Below are 19,487 nucleotides of genomic sequence, written 5' to 3' on the forward strand. Positions count from 1 at the left end.
GCCACGCTATCTCTGCTGTAAACTACTGTAGCGTAACAATGGAAGAGATCACATAGCAATTTATCTAAGCTAAGCCATACATAATTTTATAATAATTGAATATCATAAGTGAGAAATATTTCCGTAGACACACCGAACCTAAAAGAAAAATTGCCTACATAGTCACAACATCAGCTGCAGCATTTCCTGTTGAAATGGGATCAAAAGCGTTAGTATGAGCATCACATTTCATAACACATACCGTTTTAGGGAGCAGTCTGGCTTCTAGCAAGTCACAGGGTGCCTAAGTTGTGCACTAAAGGTGTAGCAAGAGTCAGTATAAACTTTAACTTGTCATTGGTCACTACAACAAAACCCTTCACCCGTGTCCGGCAAGCAGGATGCCAGACCCTCCATAAACAGTCACAAATCAGCATTTAGTGGGGGTGTTGGTGAGGTCAGGTCTCTGTATGCAGACCTGTTGAAAAGAAACTACATAGTTAATCAGCTTTCCATCTGCTGAAGTAGGAGAAAAGAGTGTTAGGATTAAGGGTAGTGCATTGTTTCAAAGTAATGTTAGGCAAATCTATTGTATTCATTTGCTCTAATCTGTAAAACAGCATAAGGAACCATGTCACAATATCACGTGCAACAGCACGCAGACAGAGGAGGGCCTGGTGCTGTGGAGTCTAACCTAGTAGAGGAACCAGGCCTTTGTCTTCCCCCATGTTCCTGAGTCAAATCTAATGTCATGTAACCGTCTCTTAGGTCAACGTATTGTATGAACTGAACAGTGTGTCAAGTTTAGATAGTCCAAGTGTCGGAGCTGATAGTAATGCATCCTCTATGTCATTAAAAGCAGCAGTCAAGTAATCAGTCTGGGTCAGTTCGTCTTGCGCATAAAGATATTACCATGAATCATGGAAGAGAGGAATGCCTCTCTTTCTGAGTAGTTTGGGATCCACTTTCTATAATATGACGTCATTCCTAAGAAGCTCATCATTTGTTTCTTAGTTTTATAGTTTAGGCACAGTTTGAATCGCCTGTATTCTTTTTGGAGAGAGGGTTTTTGTCCTCTGCTGTGATCACATGTCCCAAATATGAAACTTTTATCGAGAGCAAATTGCAATTTGGACGGTTAGCCTTGTGACCATTTGCAGCCAAAAACTAAATAGGACAACTCTAATTCTAAATTATTCTAATTTGCATGCTTCTTCTTTGGCCTGCAAATCATCATCAATATATTGTAACAAGGCAAAACCACTTGGTAAGTGTAAATTAGCCAGATTGTCTCTCCAGGCACTCTTAAATACACCAGGGCTTTCTGAATAACGCTAAGGACACCTGGGTCCAGGTAGAGCCTTTTCCTTTATGAGAAGGCAAATTAAAATTTACTGTCCTTGTGCACAGGTACAGGAAAAAAAATATATATATATGCATTGGCCAAGTCATACATGTGGGACAAGGATAATCAGACTGCCAAATAATTGGAAGAATGGACAAAATTGGGATTCCCTGAAAAAGGCAGTTTTAGCCTACGACAAAAATTGTATCAACTTAAAACATACTTGGAGCAGAGAAAAAGGTGAAGCAGATAAACATGAAATGATGTCCAAGAGGGAAAGAAAGAAATGTAACCGTTTAAATTGGACTGAAAAGCGTATGTGGAGAGACAGGGATACATTCTGCTGGAGCACCAGAGAAAGGGGGGTCTCACACACACACACACACACACACACACACACACACACACAACAACAAAACACCGATAGAATTATAAGGTACAACATAAGAAGTTTTTTTTGTACAGCAGTATTTTCTTATATCATGCCATATGAAATATTGTCAGCCAGCTCTTAGCTTTGAGTGCAGAGGACATAGAGAATCATAACGGGTAAACAGGATGTGTTCAGTCTTCTTTTGACTTTGTCTACATTTTGTGTTTTCCTGTCCAGCAACTTTACATATTTTCCCCCACGTGACCTGAGACGTTTGCATTGTGCTGTGTAGTTACATAAAGTCTTTTTAAAAGTGAATTCCACAGGAGGGAACAAACAAATCAATGTTTAGCATATGTCACCTCTCAGTCAAACTTCTTCTCTGTTCAGCACCTTGTTATCTTCCTTCTCATTGCAGATCATGGACAAGATGAAGTCAGAGAAGGGACAACACTGTAAGTGGCTTTCAAGTAACCTGGATTACATCCTTAAGCAGTGCGGGAATATTATATTTATGAATGAGTTTCAGATTTTTATTAATCAAACCAGTGCATTAGACAAGATGAAGGTGCTTTTACTCTGCACTGCACAGACTGTTAATTTTTTGAATTGTGATTGTTATTAATATTTACAGGGTCACCAACAGTGAGCGCGGATAGTAACGGTGTTGTCCTCGCCAGAGAAATGAGAAATGTAAAAGCGTAAAACCTCATCTGTAATATTGAAACAGGGAGTGATCCAGGAAGTAGTCAGACTGGTAAGCGTTTATATTTCTTTGTTAAGCTCCCACCCATCATTGATAGCAGCAGGCTATAAGACGGAGCACACAGGAAGCATTCAGGAAGCCCTGCTGAAGCACAGCACAATAGCACGATAGTACAATCATGCTATTCTTTACAATGTAACACTGGGGGGAAAAGATGATTTGCCAGTTATAAAATGAGACGAAAGGAGAAAACATTTGAAAACAATATCCTATTTCAGTTTTTGTTCTTCTTTTCCAAAGTCTCCTGTGGTAGAAGAAGTAGGCCCTACTCAATATAAAATGAAAAAAAAATGTTCTGGTGTAGAAATATGTTTTCATCTTTTTTAGACTTTAGTCTTTGTTTCTGTTAAAATAATGGATTAAACAGCAACAGAGGATTATACTCATACTTGTCCATCCAGTATTTACTGTAAGTTGTGGTGATGCTAATGAGCGCGGCATGACTGAAGCCAAATAATAAGTAAGTCATTATAACTAAAGTGGATGGCAATAAACCCCAAAACAACAAGGGAAATGATGGGATGTGATAGTAAGTAAAATCAGTGGTGTAGGGTGTGTGCATGAGTGCTGAGCGTGTTGAGAGAAATAGATGTTGTATAAATGGGAACAAAATCTCGGAGCTTCATACTCGGAGAACACCGGCCCAGGTGCCTCCAACTAGAGCAATCAACGCCTCCAGATATCTGTTTCATTAAAGAGACACATCGACAAGTAAACAGCTCGGGGACGGTCACATGTCCCTCCATAACAGCTGGGTCCTGAAGGGAATCCCAGTACCAAAATATCATAACTATAATACAACACATTTTTCCAATAACACCAAAACAAGACAAACATTGTCTGAATCCCAGAGTCCATATACTTTACCAATAATTCTGTTGTGATCTGAAAAGCATCTTAGGTGAACCATTGACCTTCTCCAGCAGTCCAACATCCCTTGCACCAGGCTCCCGCCCCATCAACCAGTGCACCTAGGAAGCAGTTTAGGAGGTTAGGAAAAGACAAGAGGAGAACCAAGGAGACCAACACATAGTAAACCCTCATTACTGGGGAGCCCTGGACAACACGTCCGCCACCACGTTGTCGGTCCTCTTTACATGATGAATATCCAAACAGTAAGACTGCAAAAAGAGTGACCACCTGATTAACCTCTGGTTGGATCACTGCAACGAGTTAAGGAAGGTCAGTGGGTTGTGATCAGTGTAAACAACTACAGCTGTACCACTGCCTCCAACATACACATCAAAATGTTTCAAGGCCAGGATTAGCGGCAGAACTTTTTTTCAATAACCGAATAATTTAAATGACAGGAGTTAAATTTCCTTGAGAAGAAAATAACAGGCTTGTCTATCCCCAGGCCATCTGCTTGCATGAGGACGGACCCTGCACCTCCATAGCTAGCATCCACCTATATTTGAAACTGCCTGTCCAAGCGTGGGGCAGCCAGAACTGGAGAAGAGCAGAGGAGTGTTTTCACCTGTTCGAATGCTTTTTGACAGCCCGGTGACCAGACAAATGTAGCATTGTTTTGTCTTGTATGGCTAAGCCCTAGGCGCTCTCAGTAGGATGTAACCCTAACACCCAGTATGAATAGTTATGTACATCGTCTGTACTTTACTATTGCCTATTGAGAACATCTCACCATTTATGACTATCACTGCCAAGTCTTCACCCAGGGAATTTACCGTAAGCTCCTCTGGTAGATTCTGTCGTCACATCTGGATCACACGGTTAACGGACAGGGGAAGAGGGTTAAACTGTTCTAAAGAACCAGAGTACTTTGTTTGGTTTCAGCCCATTACAAATGGTAAAGCTGTGGTTTTATTCAAGTTTTTCACACAAAAATCACATGCAACAATTTCAATTCAATGAAACAGTCTCAGTGCTACAAGAACTAATTCTAATTCTAACACTTCTACTGTAATAGGGCTTTTCTATTCAGCTTTCGCTGATTTGCTAAATAAATATAGTTCAGCTTATACCCTGGAAATCTCCCCTCCTCTCTCTCTCTCTCTCTGACATTCCTGCTGTTTTCAGGCTCTCTCAGTCAGCTCTCGCTGTGAATTTTTTCTTTTTTCCATGCTGTCTTCTGATAGCAGAAGGGTCTTCTAGTCCACCTCCGAGTGGATAAGACACCGAAGGGTCTTCTATAGAAGTCTCTCCCAATGTCTACTACTGGGGAATCGCCTTTTTTTTCTTTGTGAAATAAGTATGATCCAGTCTCTACCCTGGAAAATCCCACTCTTTCCTGGGAATCTCTCTGTTTTTCTCCTACCTTCTCCTGTCTCTCTCTGCTCTGCTGGCTGGTTCTATGCTCATCTAAAGCTGGTACCTCCTTCAGGTTCATGCGTCACTCACACACGAGTCCTCCTGCTTTTTGGTCTACAACAGAATGTAACTGGTTGTAACTGCTTTGATCCTGTTCAGAAGAGGAAGGATTATATAAGTTTTGAGTGACTATTTTATATCAGGCGTCTATGCAGTTTATATGGTTAATCACGTGTATCATAAAATAAAACAGTTTTTATGTTTAATCATTTCTATCATGAATTAAAACTGTTTATATGTTTAATGGTTATACTTTGAAATCAAAAAGGTTACAGGTTATAATAGTTATACTTTTATGCTTTCATACTTTTATACGATCTCTTAACAATGGTTAACTAGCTTAGAGCTAGATCCTAAAAAGCTTCTCGCAAATACTGTCGCATAACTTCTCCAGACACTCGCACAACTCCCAGAAATCTTCTTGCTGCATCTATATTTATGTAGATCTTCTCAGACAACATTCAGACGAATCAGACTGGGCATGTGCGCATATAGTGCTGATCTCAGAGGCAATGCGTAATGGAATAAAATGACTTCACCCCATTCTAGCGTCATGTAGATCTGTGCTGTTTGGGCACAATTGACTTTTTTTTGGGGTTTATTTTTTTGCAGAGTGGTATCCAAGAATAGCAATGTTTTTTTCCCTCAATTTTTCATCCTTCAATGTTTTTTGTTTAATGATCATCACATCTTTACTGCCAGCATGGCCTGTTAGTTGTATGTGTGGAGAAAGCATTGTTTTATCTGTCTAACAAACCCAACTTAATGCTTAATTACCTAATGAAAGACTTATTATTATTCCTGAAGCGTTTACAATCCGTCTTATGTCTTCATCTTCTTACCTCCCTGACCGCTGATGGTTTCTCAGAGCTGTTGGATATGTGGCAATGCTTTGATCTGTATATGGACTGATTTAAAATCCTGTGTTCTACAAAGTAATCCTCATGACTCGGTGTAGCTGCTTGTTGGCAGATGCAAAGCTGTTTTAAGCCACTACACATGTTATATTCACTATTTAAGAAGCTTCACAGGAACTCAACATGACTGAAGTTGAGCCAAAAAAAATCTCACAGTACAAAAGTGTCACTTTAGATGACTTGAGTGTTTTATTGAATGCAAAACCAAACCAGTGAAGTTGAGAAATGAGTCGGAGCAGTTCACACAATCCTGCAGAAGAATGACCAGGAAACATCTGTCAATAAAGAAACGTCCTCATTAATTATCTCAGTGTTTACACAATAACACACATTACATTACTATATATATATATATATATATTTATTTATTTATTTCACCAACAAGGACCACGGCAATAACAGTATGAGTTTCGAGAGGTTTATTGCATAGTGGAATGATTGTTAGATTCAAGAAGCGGAAGGGGTCGAGGGATGAATAGATATAGGGTAGAGGTAGAGGGATGAAGGGGAGTAGGGTAGAGGGATGAAGGGGAGTAGGGTAGAGGGATGAAGAGATGTGGGGTAGGGGTAGAAGGATGAGGGGTAGGGATGAAGAGATGTGGGGTAGGGATGAAGGGATGTGGGGTAGGGATGAAGAGATGTGGGGTAGGGATGAAGAGATGTGGGGTAGGGGTAGAAGGATGAGGGGTAGGGATGAAGAGATGAGGGGTAGGGGTCGAGGGATGTAGGGTAGGGATGAAGAAATTAAGGGATGTAAGGAAGAAGAAACAAGGAGGGTTTGTAGAAAGGAGGTTAGGCGATCGATGGGGGACCGTTGATGTCTGGCGGCTGGCGGGAATGGAGACTGTAGGGTGGGGGCCGTCTCTTCGGAAGCTCTGGCGGTGCAGAGTCCCCTGTTGTTCCTGTAATCCTGAAAAAAAAAAAAAAAAGAGAGAGCGAGAGAGATCAACGGTAAGACAAATAATATTGTATTCATTGAATTAAAGATACTAAATGATCGATATAGTAAGTAAGACAGACAAATAATCTTTGAAAGTGAATGAAATTAATTATGAACAAATAGATGTAGCATACAGTTTATAGGCATGTTACATAATATGACTTTGTTTATATATTGTAGACTATTCTAGGTCACTTTCTCAACAAAACAGAAGCGCCTACTTACTTTTTCTGGCCAAAGGGAACACAATGTCAGCCCGTCCCATCGTAGAGTCAATCCGAGTCGCTCTCTTCGGACCTCCTCCTTCCGACGACATCGATCTCAGGGTCCTCCTCCTCTTCAGGTAGCCCACACCTGTACCTGTCAATAATACACTCAAAAGCAGCATTAAAAGCGTCATCATCATATGGGTCAGCGTGAATCAAAGATAGTAAATGATTAATATATTCTATAATATATTTTGACGCTCATACAAACCTTTTTTGTCCACGGTGAACAGCAGCAGCTCAGGTGGTGGAGTATTGTAAAAGTTAAGTATGAGACAGAATGGTTAATAAAACAATATTTCAATTATAAAATAAACATACTAAAGGCATAAACAGATTAACATTATAATACATTGAGCTATTTCTAACTTTGCCTTTACATTATAGATTCTAAATCAGAAGCTCTGACTCACCTTTTTTGTCCACGGTGATGGAGTGAGAGAGGGAACAATAAATCATCGTAAGTAAGACGGACAAATAATCTTTGAATGACCAAATAAGAAATTATTTATGAACAAATAGACGTAGCATACAGTTTGTAGGTATGTTACATAATATTCCTACTTACTTTTTCCGGCCAAAGGGAACACAAACATGGTTAGTAACACAAAAGATTTTTGAATTATTGAATTAAGAATTTAATATATTTTAATTGTTACTATACCTTTTTGGGCAATATTATTAAGGCAATTTTAACCCGCAGACTTTAACCAAACTGTCTTTGGGGAGTTTCCCTGGTCCCGTTTTCATGAGGTTTGCTCGTGTTGGATGTTCTGTATTTAGGTGTCCAGCGCAGTGCCAGTCAATTTTCAAGCAAAGGTGGTAAGTTCCTCTTCTCACATCAGCTTTCAATGATGTCTTTAGTGTTGACCTGGAGAGGATTACAGACACTGAGGGGTATGCATGACGTGTGTGATTCAAGCACACCCCCCACTGTGCAGACTGCAGACCAACCACTAGGAGCCAATGGTGCTGTAACAAGAAATAATGTGCTGATTGGAACACCGATCAAGCTAAAGGTTCCTTGCCCTGCCAGACGCAAAGGCCGGCCCTCAGGGTTAAAGTGGGTCAATCCACCGGCCCCAGTGCAAGGCGCTACATGGGGTGTCATCAGCCCTGCCACACACAAAGGCTACCATGAGAACCACTGGTCCTGCTTCGATGTGGACTCAGTGGTCGCTCCGATGACGTTTCCGGGAGGATTGATCCATCCAGCATGCATATATGAGTAGATACTACAGAAAAGCCCCAGTGCAAGATGCTACATGGGTTTTCTCCAGCCTTGAAGACGCAAAGGCCAGCACTCAGGATGAAATAAAGGTTGATTGATCCAGCGTGCAGATATGAGGCCCTCAGGGTTAAAGTGGGTCAATCCAACGGCCCCAGTGCAAGGCGCTACATGGGGTGTCATCAGCCCTGTCACACACAAAGGCTACCATGAGAACCACTGGTCCTGCTTCGATGTGGACTCAGTGGTTGCTCCGATGACGTTTCTGGGAGGATTGATCCATCCAGCATGCATATATGAGTAGATACCATAGAAAAGCCCCAGTGCAAGACACTACATGGGGTGTCACTAACTCAGCCAGACGCAAAGGCCGGCCCTCAAGAATAAAGAAAGGTTGAGCTGTGAAAAAATGAAGAGATACTACAGAAAAGCCCCAGCGCAAGATGCTACATGGGTTTTCTCCAGCCTTGAAGACGCAAAGGCCAGCACTCAGGATGAAATAAAGGTTGATCAATGCAGCGTGCAGATATGAGGCCCTCAGGGTTAAAGTGGGTCAATCCAACGGCCCCAGTGCAAGGCGCTACATGGGGTGTCATCAGCCCTGCTAGATGCAAAGGCTACCATGAGAACCACTGGTCCTGCTTCGATGTGGACTCAGTGGTTGCTCCGATGATGTTTCCGGGAGGATTGATCCATCCAGCATGCATATATGAGTAGATACTATAGAAAAGCCCCAGTGCAAGACACTACATGGGGTGTTACTAGCTCAGCCAGACGCAAAGGCCGGCCCTCAAGAATAAAGAAAGGTTGAGCTGTGAAAAAATGGAGATACTACAGAAAAGCCCCAGTGCAAGGCGCTACATGGGGTGTCATCAGCCCTGCCAGATGCAAAGGCTACCATGAGAACCACTGGTCCTGCTTCGATGTGGACTCAGTGGTTGCTCCGATGACGTTTCTTGGAGGATTGTCAGCCCGTCCCATCGTCAAGTCAATCCGAGTCGCTCTCTTAGGACCACCTCGGTCTCTTCATAGCAGCCTCCTCCTCGTCGTCGCTCTCTTCCCTGCGTCGTTTTGTGGAGGAGCCGAGGCCAGAAGTTGAGGGAACTGCTGCATCCGTGAGCTCTTCTGAGGAATCTTCAACATCCAGTACAGGGAGCTCAACTGCAAACTCAAAGTCCTCGTCCTCAGAGTCCTCAAGTACGATGACGTCAATCTCAGGGTCATCCTCCTCTTCAGGTAGCAAATACCCGTACCTGTCCAAAATAAGCTCAAAAGCAGCTTCTAAAGCATTATTATCAAAAGATTCAGTGTAACGAAAAGCAGAGTCAGCGTGAGGGAAAGCAGGAGCAGCAAAAGCATAAGGATCAGCGTCGGGAACAGGGCAGTAAACAGGAAGAAGAACATAGCCTTGTTGTTGTCCCTCCATCACAAAGTGTGGTGGTGGGAACTGCAGCTCACCCTCAGCCTCCTGAAGCCCGTCCACATGATCCACACCAACGCCAACCTCTTCCTCCTCGTCCTCGTAATCAAGAAGGACCGGGTCGTCGGGCATAAGGGCGGCATCAGGGCGGACTGAGGTAGGAAGAAAAACATTTATTTAAAAAAAGTCACATCCACAAGCCACCAACTAACACAAAGCCACCGCTAGTCTGCTTCAAAAGGCAACTATTTCAGTATTTATCAGGAGCAAATTATGAAATGCTATTTCCATGTGAGACCATAGCCACGGTCCAAACTTATTCTATAGGGAAAGGCCAGTGTGCACATTATCACCAGCCGAGCACTTTTAAAAAAGGCTCTTACATTTGGAACTGGATTCAGAAAACGTCATTCACATACACTAATATAATCAGACAACATTTGCCCAAACTATTTTCCACTCCTTCATAGTGTATATGCAACCTTGTACTGTAAGAGATGTGTTGGTAAAAGCTGTTGTCCTCCATTGTACCATGGTGTACACACTGCAAAATACTACACACAAATACTCCATCATGCTCTTATAGCATCTGCTTCTTCACTTAAAGAATATATTGACTGGGGTGCTGTGCAATAAACACATGTTAAATTGTGATGAATGGATCCAAATCATATCCATTTGTTATCGTTTGTTTAAAGAGCACAGTAGCAGTAATGAAGGACTAAAGAGCTAAAGTGATGTGGAGTTGTATTCAGTCAGATTTAGTTATTTGGCATACAGTACTTCTGTCTACTTGGTGAGGGAAGAATGGATCAGTTTAACCCTTGTTTGCACAACACAATTCTGCATAACAACCCTGTTCACATTGTATAGCCATAATAAAAGTCAGACTACTATATTATAAATCAGAACAAAGCGTGTTGCATCATAGTTTGGACCTTGTGGTGATTCTGACTCTATTCAGTGAGAGATGACACTGCCTCCAATACTATCTGAAGTTTCTAATAAACTGTGAAAAACACTGAGATGAAGCCATCTTTTAGTAGGCCTATAGCATTTGCGTTGTATTAAATGCTAATCGCGGTTAGCATTTCTGCATTAACGGCAATGTTAATATTAGCTTAGAAGCTAGCTAGTCAAACATGCTTACATGTTGGCTATATGCTGGATTGTTGTTATGTATTCATGCATGTGTATATGGATAGTTTGTAAGGCCATATTTCATATTGTGTTTCCACAGTTTTACAAATTAAGAAAGATTCTAACTAAAGCCCTGAAACTCTTCGACGGATGCCTGGGTCTTTATTGAAAGGATCTACTGTTAGCGATCTGCTAAGCTTTCCTGCACAAAGCAAGAGCAGAATAATGACACTGCCTCCAATACTATCTAAAGTTTCGAATAAACTGTGAAAAACACTGAGTGCATGACAAACCACTTTACAGATAAAACTACATGACCCACAAATCACAATGTTATGATGACACTAACATGACTGACAGATGACTGAACGCTTTGGTTTTTAGGTCCATTAACTGTCAGACATTCACCAATGTTAACGTTACATCTCTTTCATTCAGGCTCATAACAATTTTGATCTCTTGGTGCATTTTAATGAATATCTTGAAGCTAGCTCTCAAATGCTCCTTCTTTTAGTTCCATCTTGCCATGGTGCAAGAAGAGGTCTATTTCTCAAAATGGTGGAGGCGCCATTTTGTTTCCGAGATTGTCAACACAAAAATCAACGATTTGATCCCCTCAAACAAAAATAACGGTGTTTTCATGTCCCTACACATGTGTTAACACATCCCACACCTATTTCGAAGAAGAAAGTCCAGTCTTAACATATAATTATTGTTTTACACCAGAAACTGTGAGTGGCCTCAAAATCTGAGTTTTTCTAATTGCTAGCTTAAATTCTGAACATTCTTTAGCTTAATATTCAACAATTGAACGTAATTAAACGCACGTTTTGTACTGAAATTACCTTTTATGGAGTCAAGGAACATTAATAAACACATTTGGCATGAAATTAAAAAAATAAATAAATAAATAAAATAAAATAATAATGTTTTACCTGTAGGTCTGAACATGCACACTGGTCTGCACACCGGGGGTCCACTGGAAGCCATTATATCCAACAGGTATTGTTTGCTGTAGGTATTCAACTCAGTTCTCCAACAGTTTGTTTTCGAGGTGATCAGATCTCTGAGAGCTCAATCTTGTAGGTTCCGCAGGTAAACTTGTTAGGTTCAAGTGCAACTCAGAAAGGCCGTTTTTCGATGACGCTAGTATGTGGCCACGCCCCCTCCAGTTCCCACTAACGCAGGCATGCGTGTGTGAGAGAGATTTTATTTTATAGTAAATTGTGTAAATGTAAATAGTTTGGACTGTGTGTGTGTTTACAATAGGTGTTTCCATAAATCCGTGATGTGTGTGATACGCTTCACATCATCTTGACCCAGAGCATACATACAAGGTTCAACCAAGAATGAAACATGTCAGCAGTTTCATTTGTGTTGTTGTTGATTTAGATATAAAATAATGAATAGAAAGGCAGTAGACATGAGTAGACATGAACTAAACTAAACTTGAATCACTGCATGCTTCCATCGACATCATGCAAAGATTGCACAATTCATGAAACCCAAATTTATCGCATTTAATTGAGTACCATGTGGGGCTTTTTATTTGTCACTGGGATGATACTGTGAAGGATTTCAGTATTAAAAACATTATTAGTAGGATTAATAACACCCCAAGTGGTGAGTAGAAGTGTCACAATAATAAGAATGTCAAAATATGTTAAGTCACAATATATTTACTTATGGAATGTATAATATGTTTACAGTATGTTTACCATAGAAGTGTTAAGCCATAAAAGACAATCATTGAATGTATTAAACTGTGAAGAATAGCCAAGGGACAGACAGGGATTTCGAGACAGGCATTGCAGAGACCACCAAGACCAGAGGAGGAGTCCGGACGACTTCAACCAAACACTGAGCTGATAACTGCCCGAAGCCAGGAGGGGCTATTGAATTTCGGCCAATCACAGAGGCTGATACTGGACATTTAAACTTTCGGACAGAGACTTTTAAATATAGGCTAGTTCCAGAGGGTTTTGGCCAGAGTTCGCGCCGTTACCACTCTGTCTAGTTGACCAGCTGGGCTGGCCTATTAGGTGGGCCTTGTGAGAACTCTGCCCTGGGGACATATTGACATCGATAGAGTAATTCAGTTTGCAACTGTTCTAGCTTCTCTTGTTTATTAAATACTTTTTGATTGTAAACCGGATCCAGTTCATTTTTGGTGCGACTTCGCTGCCGAAGGTTTGCAGCAGCGAAAGCCCAGCAGTCTGGGTCTCGCCTGAAAATATCTAGCCCCAACAATACCGAGCAGCCCACGGTCTGTGATGTTATTGCTTTGTGAAGTAATAAAATCACAGTTTTATTTTTGAATTGTTATTAATATTCAACTGTATATGCACATAGTGAGAAGATCACTTTGTGGTGCATTTTGCGACATTTCTAAAACAAGGGACTCTAATGATGCATGTATGTCATCTGGACAACCTCCACATGATGGCAGTATTGTAACTGCATTCACTTTTTATTCACCGATGTATTTTTGCCAACACATGGCACCACAGTCTCACTTGCAGTACTACAAGTAAGACGCCCTCTTTTCTTCTTCCAAACACAATCATCCCATCTCCCCAATTAAGCAAGACAACACTGTGCGGGGTGAAACTGTAACATTAACTCAGACTGCAGACTGTGTTGAAAGTAAGACAGTATTGTTCTCAGCCGTGACCTCATTTTACACGTTTAATCTGTTGCTCATCATCAGTCGGTGGGATAAGTCTGGGAGCAGGAAGGGTGGGAGAGTCTTCCTCTCGCTTTACTGTCAAACATCTGCGTGTGATCATAACAATCCAACTGAGAGCTGGACTGAGATTTCTATCCAGTAGATATCATGCAAATTGAACACTGATATGAAACAGCGTCTCCCCCCTGAACCAAATGTATTTACAAAACTCTCAGCTTAATTGATGTGTTATATTATGAGTTATGAAAATACTATAAGGTCACTAATGACTGTTGCTAATTGCAACAGCTTAGTACCACAGTCACATTTATATCATAATAATACAATCGGTGATGGCTGAATACTTGAAATGAGGTAGTGCTTAACACTGGATATCTTCTGTCTTGCGCACATGCAGGTCGAGTCTTTGGCCCAATCCCAATGTCCCCCCTAAAGCCTCAAACCCTGAACCCTCAAGGACTTACTGACGTCACCTGGTAAGTGGGTGAGTGTGAGAGACTGTGAGGGGTTGAGATGGTGTAAATAGGAATGGGACAGCACTTTCTTGCAACATATCACGTTACCATGAAAACGACAACAAATATGATGTTTAACTGTGTGTATTTATTTTATACTTTGTACTCCCTGATTTGAATGTCTTCCTGGCTATTTCCTCACTTATTCTACTTAACATTAGATTAGATGTGCGGAGTGATACTTATCTGAATTCATGTGTTGAGCAACACCATCAGTGTCACAAATTCCACTTCATCTGAGATTGTTTTCATCCTGTCTGTTTCTCTAACTCTGCTGTTGTTTCAGGTCCTGCTATTCTCACCCTGGGTACATCCCAAGCCTCTTAATTGCATCCCCGTTTCCCTCACTTGGGTCCTTTCCTTGCGTCTTAGTCCCTCCCACCAGGGATGCATGGAGGAAACCATGCGAGGAGAGAGGAACGAGGAAATGAGGATTAAGAGACTTGGGATGTACCCCCTGTCATCACTCATATTCCCCTCACCTGGTCCTCCACGCCCATCTCACCTGCAGCCCATTCCCTCATTAGTCCCTCACTATTTAGGTCCGTTCACTAGCACTTTATCCCTGCCAGATTGTCTTGTGTTACTGCCAAGCTTTCCAGCGTTATCCTCGTTACTATTCGTGCTCGGCCTGTTCAGACCCTGCCTGCTTGGATTCTCTGCCTTCCCCTTGTTGGATTTGTTTGCCTTATTGACTGACCTCCCGGTTTGACCCTGCATGAACACTAGTAAACCAAACTGTACTTGTACTCTGTGTCGTGCTTTTGGGTTCCCGTACTTGTAATCCTTACAATCAGTTGTTATTCTGACAAAACGGCCCAAAATCTAGAGAAATACTCTCCAAGCAGGTTTTTCTTCTTTTAATAATAAAGTCTTTATTCTCAGGGTTTGGTTGTTGGAAACATCACACAGCCTGGTGTTACAGCAGACAGTCAGAGAGCCAGCTGCATGTTCAGTGAAGGGTGTGTCTGCAGATTCACAACACAATGCTATGAGCTGGACAGAGAACACGTCCTCTATTGTGGGCAGCAGAACTTCCATAATACTAACATGTTTCTTCAGACAGTCCCCGCTGAATCTTATTGGTTGTGTATTGCCGTCTAAAACACAAAAGCACAGGTGTGTGTAAATAACACCATAGCTTTCATAAACTGCTATTTCGTAAAGATTTGAGACATTGAAGTCTTCCATGTGCTCATGAAAAAACAGAAATGTGGTGCTTGCCAGGGTGTCGGGTTAAGGATTGTGGGGTCAGACAATTTTCTGCAGGAGTTAGCTTGAGCTTATTCTACATTAAGTTTACGTTATGTGTTGCTTGTTTGTAATAAACTCTATTATACCAGCAAGAACAGTGTCCACGGAGCATCCTTCATCATCACTTCAACAGACCTGTCGCATGCAAGATACGACATAGATGGCGGCACGAACAGGACGGCAGTGACCTGGCGGCTTTCCGACGACTTCACATACGGTGAGCTCTCTCGATGGAATGCTGGTCATTAATTGGGGCTGTTATGTGGAATTGTTGGGTAAAGTTGCTTGGACACACCGTAAATTAAGAACCTTCTTGTTATGGACATGTTCTGTTGATTTGATGTTTAAAGTGAGGCTCCGTGCTAAATTTAATGGAAAAAAAAAAAAAAGGGGGAAGATGAAAAAGGAAAAAGGAAAAGGAATAGTTTAGAATAGCTTCATGGTAACGAATAAGGTGTGCTAAATAGTATCGTGCAAGATTAATGAAGAGGGGCCCTCAACTTCTTAACGGTAAGACATATGCATATTAGTCACCGCGTAACGATGGCTCTGACATAGTCCGGAATTAAGTTAGAAAAACAAAAAGGGGAGAAACCTGGATCCAGGTAATTTGAATAAATAAATGTAAAAGGTTAAAGGAAAGAGTGATAAGGAAATAAAGGAAATGATCATATGATTGAGCCGCAAATCAGATAGGTAGAGCCCTCAAGTGTAGGAGCAGTAATACGGGCCGCGTAAAACCTGAAACAACATCTTATGGTCAGTTTAATAACTGGAGAGTGTAAATTCACAAATTCGATTGACTGTTACCACTCTGACATTGGTTGACGAACGGTGTCTGATGCAGCCTCTCATCGAATATTTACACCTCAGAGGTAGCATAAATTTTATAAGGAAAAGGAAATATAGCGGCAAAAAGCATGCTGTGTGAATGAAGGCTAAAAAATGTGTGTGTGTGTGTTTACTTTGTGTTTACTTTGGGATTGAGCAGAGAGCGAGAATGGGTGTGCGTAGAAGGCTAAGAGAATGAGTGTGTGTGTTTACTTTGGGATTGAAGAGAGGGGAGAATGGGTGTGCGTTGAGTGCTGAAAGTATGGGTGTGTGGAACTTAGCTGCTGATGTGTTCCAGATGTGGGCCATAAAAATGCATAGGATGAGAATGGATGCGTTGAAAGAAAGAAAAAACATATTATGATTGAATAAACGTACATAGGTGGTGATTTTAGAACGGGACATTTAATAATTTGAAAGGACAGATATGTGGCCCGATGTATTTGATAAAACCATGAGCTTCGTTTGAGGAGACGTAATGAATTGAACGAGTCAGTAAATAAAACATGAGCTCTTCTTAAAAGGGACGTAAAATAACAAATGAGCTGTTAAATGCACAATGAACTTCGTTTAAGAAGGGTAGAATTTGACACCCCCCCCCCTCCCCCCTCCCTCGTCTCAAAACTCCCTCCAGATGGAGGTCGAAAGGTGATGATAAAACACTCTTGGGAGATACAGAGAATTTCTTTGCCATTTGAATTGTTTGGGTTCAGTGGGAGTTCACTAAATGCTACAATGTTTAGATAAAGGGGTCGACTCAGAAATAATATTTATGTATGCTGTTAACGGGACCGAAGGATTTCATAAGAGACTAAATCATTGCCTGTTTCTTGTCTGTTATGTCATTTACGGTGAATGAGAATTGACAAGGGGAGGCAAGGCAGTGGACCGGCACATCACGGAGTGTGGCTGGCTGACGTCAAAGGGGAGGCTTACGTTTCAATCTACTAAAGGCCGGTACAAATTTATCTACAGACTCTTTAGCAGTCGTAGGTAATATTGAGGGTACACATATAAACCTGCTTTCATTTATAAGCCTAAGAGGATACTGACCTGATCCTATACACATGAAAGAATACATGCTCTAGGCAGATAGGAGAAATAAATAAATAAATAAATAAATAAATAAATAAATAAATAGAAAACTTGGCAACTGATTGACCAGTTAATGCATTTAATTAATTAATGGCATATGATTGTTTGGTCTAACCTCTGCTGACAATTGCAGATGTCCATTTTTGTTATTGTGCGTGGTTAGTTCTGATCTGTGCTGTGGTGTACATCAATATGGTGACTGTCTGATGATTTGAGCTGAATATTGATTGATTGGATAATTGATTGATTTGTTGATTGATTGACAGATTGGTTTGTTAATTCCTTAATTGATAAGGGATAATTGGTGAATTGGTAATTGTCTAATTTGTTAATTGGTTAATTGGTAATTACATAATTGGTTAATTGGTAAGTTGATAATTGTTAATTTGTAATTGGTTAATTGGTACATTGATAATTGGTTAATCGGTAATTGCTTAATTGGTTAATTTGCTAATTGGATAATTGGTTAATTGAAAGGGGGAAGTAATCTAAATAGCCTTGAATAGTCTTAATTGTAGCAATTAATTCTTAAAGTACAAATAACGGAAAATAAGAGGAAGTCATCATAAGGGGGAAAAAGAATACTAAAAATCCAAAGGTAATCACTCCTGTTGAAGTGGTACAGAAGAATAATCCTCTAATTAGAGGCATTGCAAACATTGCAAAAATATCGGAAAAATGGCTTAAACGCTGGCCTGAAATTGACCAACCATGGCCAGTGGAGGGGACTCTTAACCCAGATGTAATTAAAATTGATTTAGACTTGTATCAACATACAAGGCAGAGCAAAAGAAAAAAAAAAAAGGAGGAGAAAACGCAAGGAGAAGAGGCAAGTGGAGCTTGGCATTCTCCAGTTGTTTGAAAAAGAGAGGACAGAGAGCAAATGAAGAGGGAACGTACAGAGAAGGAGCAGAAAGAAAAGTCGAAGAGAGAGAAAGCACAAAAGACAGGGAGAGAAGAGAGTATGAGAAAGAGAGAAAAGAGAGGGAGCAGAGAGAGAAGGAGAAACAGGATAGAGAGAGCAAAGTGAAAAAGAGAAACAGGATAGAGAGAGCAAAGTGAAAGAGAGAGGGAGAAGGAGAGAACAGATAAAGAGAGAGAAAAGAGAAAGGGAGTGTATAGGAAAAAGGATGAAATGCCAAACGAGGGTGTTCACCAATTATTGATGACAACAGAGACTGAAGCTTCTACAGTATGTTGGATCGGAAATCTTAATGAAGATTTTCTTGAGCCAGTTAAGTTGTGGGAAAAGTTTATCATCGGAAATATGCCCGACGCGAAGCTTCCAGAGTATCCATTTCACTGCACGCTCAAGTATTTCAAAAAAGATGCTCAAGCATAAGCAGAAGAATGGTTGAGTCGACAACCAAAACAAGTTCAACTAAATTCGGGCTGTATAATTTTGGGACCAGGAGCAGCTATGAAGATACACAGAAATGACTATTTGGACAAAGAGTTTGATATCGAGAAGAGTGTGCCACATGTGACCTTGTGGGTGTGTGAAGAACATACGCCGAAGCAAGTGGGAGAAATGATGGCGGAGGTTTTTACACCCGTAACAGAGAATCTTGCCATCTGGAAGAGCGAGGATCAGAGGTTCATGAAGATCATGATCTCTGCTCAAGGACAAGGACAGCCACATGCTGTGCGAATGACACATGAGCCAATCTGCAGTACTAAGATGGACTCAGACCCAATGAGAGAAGAGATGCTAAAACAAGTTCCAGAAGGTTTGTGGGCTCGGCATAGTACTGATATTGGACTTGTGAAGTCAGCTCAACCAGTAAGAGTTGAACTCCGACCAGGAGTCAAACCACCTTGGAAGAACCAGTATCCACTGAGTGAAGAGGCAATCCGAGGAATTGGACCACAGATTGAAGGACTTTTGAAGGCAGGTGTTTTAAGAATAACACAGGACCCGCAGAGCAACACGCCTTTGTTGCCAATAAAGAAGCCAGATAATTCATATCGCCTGACACATGACTTAAGAGCGGTCAATGAAGTGGTGGTTGATTTTCAAGCAGAAGTACCGGATCCACATACTTTGTTAGCCCAACTTCTGCCAAATGCGACACATTTCACAGCTTATTCGGGTTCACGTACAATGGACAATCTTATGAGTATGAGAGACTGCCACAAGGGTTCAAACATAGTCCTCACATTTTCAATAAAATAGTGAAAGACGATTTGGAGGGAATAGAGCAGGTATTAACAAGCAATGTAATTCAATATGTGGACGACATCATCATTTGTTCACCGGATGAGGAGACATGTCATAAGGACTCAACTAAATTGCTACAAATACTGGCAGAGAAGGGTCACAAGGCCTCTCTGAAGAAACTGCAGTATTGTAAGGAGAAGGTAACTTATTTGGGTCAAACAATAACGCAGGGACATAGAA

At 41.1% G+C, this 19,487-nt stretch overlaps 1 long non-coding RNA gene across 1 annotated transcript; it reads left to right on the forward strand.

The window, feature by feature from the left end:
- Positions 1-1,772: 1,772 nt before the first annotated feature.
- LOC142962369 (uncharacterized) lies at positions 1,773-14,434 on the forward strand. The gene is made up of 3 exons (XR_012957310.1): positions 1,773-2,152; positions 2,332-2,454; positions 13,789-14,434. It is a non-coding gene; the product is annotated as an uncharacterized LOC142962369 (long non-coding RNA).
- Positions 14,435-19,487: the final 5,053 nt, after the last annotated feature.

The sequence above is a fragment of the Anarhichas minor genome, unplaced genomic scaffold, assembly GCF_050575085.1.
Source record: "Anarhichas minor isolate MPS153535 unplaced genomic scaffold, ASM5057508v1 ptg000004l, whole genome shotgun sequence".
Lineage (NCBI taxonomy): Eukaryota > Metazoa > Chordata > Actinopteri > Perciformes > Anarhichadidae > Anarhichas > Anarhichas minor.